Source organism: Leptonychotes weddellii, chromosome 14 (genome assembly GCF_054177405.1).
Source record: "Leptonychotes weddellii isolate Sample4059 chromosome 14, ASM5417740v2, whole genome shotgun sequence".
Classification (NCBI taxonomy): Eukaryota; Metazoa; Chordata; class Mammalia; order Carnivora; family Phocidae; genus Leptonychotes; species Leptonychotes weddellii.
Genome location: NC_138382.1, coordinates 859911 through 865874, shown reverse-complemented (window position 1 = coordinate 865874; position 5964 = coordinate 859911).

Here is a 5964-nt window from a genome sequence, read left to right as displayed (position 1 = left end):
TTCGCTCAACATAATACCCTCCAGTTCCATCCACGTCATTGCAAATGGCAAGATCTCATTCCTTTTGATGGCTGCATAATATTCCATTGTATATATATACCACATCTTCTTTATCCATTCATCTGTTGATGGACATCTTGGCTCTTTCCACAGTTTGGCTATTGTGGACATTGCTGCTATAAACATCGGGGTGCACGTATCCTTTTGGATCCCTACTTTTGTATCTTTGGGGTAAATATCCAGTAGTGCAATTGCTGGATCATATGGTAGCTCTATTTTCAACGTTTTGAGGAACCTCCGCACAGTTTTCCAGAGTGGCGGCACCAGCTTGCATTCCCACCAACAGTGTAGGAGGGTTCCCCTTTCTCTGCATCCCCGCCAACATCTGTCATTTCCTGACTTGTTAATTTTAGCCATTCTGACTGGTGTGAGGTGGTATCTCATTGAGGTTTTGATTTGGATTTCCCTGATGCCGAGTGATATTGAGCACTTTTTCATGTGTCTGTTGGCCATTTGGATGTCTTCTTAAGCTACCTTCTTGACTTTTTCTTTTTTTTCCTCTCCTTTGATGGATGATTTCCACTGGACTCCTTTGAGTTCACTGACCCTTTCTTTCACTTGATCTAATCTGCTGTTGAACCTCTCTATTGAATTTTTCAGTGTAGTTTTGTTTTATATCTTAAATTCTGCATATGAGTGAAATCATATGGTATTTGGTTTTTTTGTGTTTTTTTTAATATTTTTTATTTATTCATTTGAGACACAGAGATACAGAGAGAGAGAGAGCATGAGCAGGGGGGAGAGGCAGAGGCAGAGGGAGAGGGAGAGGGAGAAGCAGGCTCCCTGCTGAGCCAGGAGCCCAATGTGGGGCTCAATCCCAGGACCCTGGGATCATGACCTGAGCCGAAGGCAGATGCTTAACCATCTGAGCCACTCAGGCATATTTGGTATTTGCCATTCTCTGACTGACTTATTTCATTTAGCATAATACTCCCTAGCTCCAGCCACCTCATTGCAAATGGCATGATTTCGTTCTTTTTCATGGCTGAGTAATATTCCGTTATATATATATATTCCAATATATGTATATATAAATGGTATATATATAGTATATGTGGTGTATATATATGTACACATATATATGCCACATACCCACTGTATGTGTGTATGTGTGTATAATGTGGGGTGTGCATATATATATTTTTTTGTGGGTATATGATATATATATATATATATATATGCACACCCTACATCTTCTTTATCCATTCATCAGTCAATGCATATGGACATTGGGGTGCATGTATCCATTTGAATCAATATTTTTGTATCCTTTGGGTAAATACCTAGTAATTCAATTGCTGGATTTTAGGGTAGTTTCATTTTTAACTTTTTGAGGAGCCTCCATATTGTTTTCCCCAGTGAATGCACCAGTTTGCATTCCTGCCAACAGAGCAAGAGACTTCCATTTTCTCCTCATCCTCACAATACCTGTTGTTTCTGACAGGTGTGAAGTGATATCTCATGTAGTTTTGATTTGTATTTCCCCGAAGATAAGTGATGTTGAGCATCCTTTCATGTGTCTGTTAACCATCTGGATATCTTCTTTGGAAAAATGTCTATTAATATCTTCTGTCCATTTCTTAACTGGATTATTTATTTTTCAGGTATTAAGTTTGGTAAGTCCTTTATAGATTTTGGATACTAACCCTTTATCAGATATGTCATTTGCAAATATCTTCTCCCATTTACTAGGTTGCCTTTTCCTTTTGTTGATTGTTTCCTTCACTGTGCTTTTTATTTTGATTAAGTCCCAATAGTTTATTTTTCATTTTGTTTCCCTTCCCTCAAGAGACACATCTAGTAAGCAGTTGCTATGGCCAATGTCAAAGGAGTTACTGCCTGTGTTCTCCTCTAAGATTCTGATGGTTTCCTGTCTCACATTTAGGTCTTTAATTGATTTTGAATTTATTTTTGTATATGGTGTAAGAAAGTGGTCCAGTTTCATTTTTTTGCATGTTGCTGTCAGTTTTCCCAGCACCAATTCTTGAAGAGACTGACTTTTTACCATTGGATTTTCATTCCTGCTTTGTCAAAGATTAATTGACCATATAGTTATGGGTTCATTTCTGGGTTTTTTATTCTCTTCCATTGACCTATATATCTGTTTTTGTGCCAGTACCATACTGTCTTGATCTCTGCAGCTTTGTAATATAGCTTGAAGTCCAGAATTGTGATGCCTCTAGTTTTGCTTTTCTTTTTCAAGATTGCTTTGGCTATTCAGGGTCTTTTGTGGTTCCATACAAATTTTAATATAATTTGTTCTAGTTCTGTGAAAAATGCATTAGGATTGCATTAAATGTGTAGATTGCTTTGAGTAGTATAGACATTTTAATAATATTTGTTCTTTTAATCCAAGAGCATGGAATGTCTTTCCATTTCTTTGTGTCCTCTTCATTTCTTTCATTAGTATTTTATAGTTTTCAGAGTACAGATCTTTTACTTCTTTGGTTAGGTTTATTCCTAGGTGTCTTATGGATGTTATAAAGAGAGACTTTTTAAAGTAGCAAGAAAAAAGAAGACAGTTACATACAAGGGAAATCCATAAGGCTATGATCTGATTTTCAGCAGAAAATTTGCAGGCCAGAAGAGAGTGGCATGATATATTCAAAGTTCAACCAAGAATACTCTATCTAGCAAGGCTATCATTCCGAATAGAAGAGATAAAGAATTTCCCAGACAAACAAAAGTTAAAGGAGTTCATCAACACTAAACCAACTTTATGAGAAACATTAAAAAGAATTATTTGAGTGGGAAAAAAAGCCATAATCAGGAGTAAAGAAAATTATGAAAGGAAAAAATATCACAAATAGATACAAACATAATAAGTTTAGTAGATTAATCACTTATAAAACTAGTACAGAGGTTAAAGCACAAGAGTAGTAGAATCAATTATATCTATAAAAATCAGACAAATGATTCACAAAATAAAAGGATGTAAAGTATGACACCATATACATAAAACATGGGCAGGCGAGCAGTAAAAATGTAGTGCTTTTAGAATGGGTTCAAGCTTAAGCGACTGTCAATTTAATACAGACTGCTATAAGCATATGGTGTTATATATGAACCAAATGGTAACCACAAATCAAAAACCTGTAATAGACATGCAAAATATTAGGAGAAAGGAATCCAAACATATCACAAGAAAAAGCCATCAAACCACAAGGGAAGAGAGCAAGAGAAAAACTACAAAAAAAAAAAAAAAACCCAGAAAGCAAGTAACAAAATGACAATAAGTACATGCCTATCAATAATTACTTTAAATGTATATGAACTAAATGCTCCAATCAAAATACATGGAGGCCATATAATATGCTACTGACCTAACAATGGATCAACAAGAAATTAATAGAGGAAATAAAAAAAATACCTGGTGAAAAATGAAAATGAAATAGTTAAATATTTTTGAGACACAGCAATAGTACTTCTAAGAGGGACGGTTATGGCAATGCAAAATTACTTCAAGAAACAAGAAAAACCTCAAATAAACAATCTTATTCTACACCTAAAGGAACAAACAAGAAGAACAAAAAGAAGAACAAACAAAATCCAAAGGTAGAAGGGAGGAAATTATAAAGATCAAAAGGAAAATGAATGAAATAGAGACAAAAAAATTAGAAGAGATCAGTGAAACCAAGAGTGGGTTCTTTAAAAAGATCAACAACAATGACAAACCTTTAACCAGACTCATCAGGAAAAAAAAAAGGGATGGCATAAATAAATAAAATTAGAAATAAAAGAGTAGCAACAACTGACACCACAAAAAAATGAAGGTTTATATGAAACTGCTATGAAAAATTATATGCCAACACATTGGACAACCTAGAAGAAATGGACAAATTCCCAGAAGCATACAATCTTATAAGAATAAATTAAAAAGACATAGAAAAAATATGGGGCACCTGGGTGGCTCAGTCAGTTAAGGATCTGCCTTTGGCTCAGGTCATGATCCCAGGGTCCTGGGATCAAGCCCTTCATCGAGCTCCCTGCTCAGTAGGGAGTCTGCTTCTCCCTCTCTCTGCCCTTCCCCCCACTCATGCTCTCTCTCTCTCAAATAAATAAAACCTTAAAAAAGAGAGAATAGAAAATTTGAACAGATTACTAGTAACAAACTTAATCAGTAATCAAAAAACTCCCAATAAACAAAAAGCCAGGATCAGATGGCTTCACAAGAGAATTCTACCAAACATTTAAAGAAGAGCTAATCCCTATTCTTCTCAAACTATTCCCAAAAATAGAATAGGAAGGAAATCTTCCAAATTCATTGTATTAGGTCAACATTAACCTGATACCAAAACCAGATAAAGATACTACAAAAAAAAAAAAAAGAAAGAAAACAAAAGGCCAGTATCCCAAATGAACAGAAATGTAAAATCTTCAATAAAATATTAGCAAACCAAATTTACTGATATGATGAAAAGGCTCATTCACCATGATCAAGTGGGATTTATTCAAGGGATGCAAAAATGGTTCAATATCCACAAATCAATCAATGTGGTACACCACATTAACAAAATGAAGGATAGAAATAATTTGACCTCAATAAATGCAGAAAAAGCATTTGACAAAATTCAACATCTGTTCATGACAAAAACTCTCAACAAAACAGATTTGGAGGGAACATATCTCAACATAATAAATGCCATTTATTCCTAGGTATCTTCCTAGGGACCAATTCCTTGATTTCTCTTTCTGCTGTTTCATTATTGGTGTATAGAAATGCAAGATTTCTGTATGTTGATTCTGTATTCTGTGACTTTACTGAATTCATGTAACAGTTCTAGCAATATTTGGTAGAGTCTTTTGGGTTTTCTATATAGAGTATCATGTCATTTGATAGTGAAACAGTATCAGTGATGAGAGTGGACATCACTGTCTTGTTACTGACCATAGAGGAAAAGCTCTCAGTTTTTCTCCATTGAGGATAATATTAGCTGTGAGTCTTTCATATATGGCCTTTGTTTATTCCCTCTATATGTACTTTGTTGAGGATTTATAAAGAATGGATGGTGTACTTTGTCCAATGCTTTCCCTGCATCTATTGAGAGGATCATATGGTTCTTATCCTTTCTTTTATTAATGTGGTGTATCACACTGATTGATTTGCAAATATTGAACCACCCTGGAAACCCAGGAATAAATCCCACATTATCATGGTGAATGATTTAATGTACTGTTGGATTTGATTTGCTAGTATTTTGTTGAAAATTTTTGCATCCATGTTCATCAGAGATATTGGCCTATAGTTCTATTTTTTAGTGGAGTCTTTGTCTGATTGTGGTATCAGGGTAATGCTGGCCTTGTAGAATGAGTTTGGAGGTTTTCCTTGAATTTCTATTTTTTGAAACAGTGAGAAGAATAGGCATTAACTCCTCTTTAAATGTTTGGTAGAATGCCCCTGGGAAGCCATCTGGTCCTGGACTTTCATTTGTTGGGAAATATTTTATTATTCATTCAATTTCTTTGCTGGTTATATTCTATTCCAGTTTTCCACTTCTTCCTGTTTCAGTTTGGCAGTTTGTAGGTTTCTAGGAATTTATCCATTTCTTCCAGATTGCCCAATTTGTTTGCATATAATTTTTCTTTATATTCTTTTATAATTGTTTGTATATCCATGGTATTGGTTGTGATCTTGCCCCTCTCATTCATGATTTCATTTATTTGGGTCTCTTCCCTTTTCTTTTTGATAAGTTTGGCTAGGGGGTTATCAATTTTATTAATTTTTTCAAAGAACAAGCTCCTGGTTTCGTTGATCTGTTCTACTGGGGTTTTTTGTTTGTTTGTTTCCATATCATTTATTTCTGTTCTAATCATTATTATTTCCCTTCTTCTGCTGGCTTTAGCATCATTTGCTGTTCTTTTTCTAGCTCCTTTAGGTGTAAGGTTAGGTTGTGTATTTGAAAT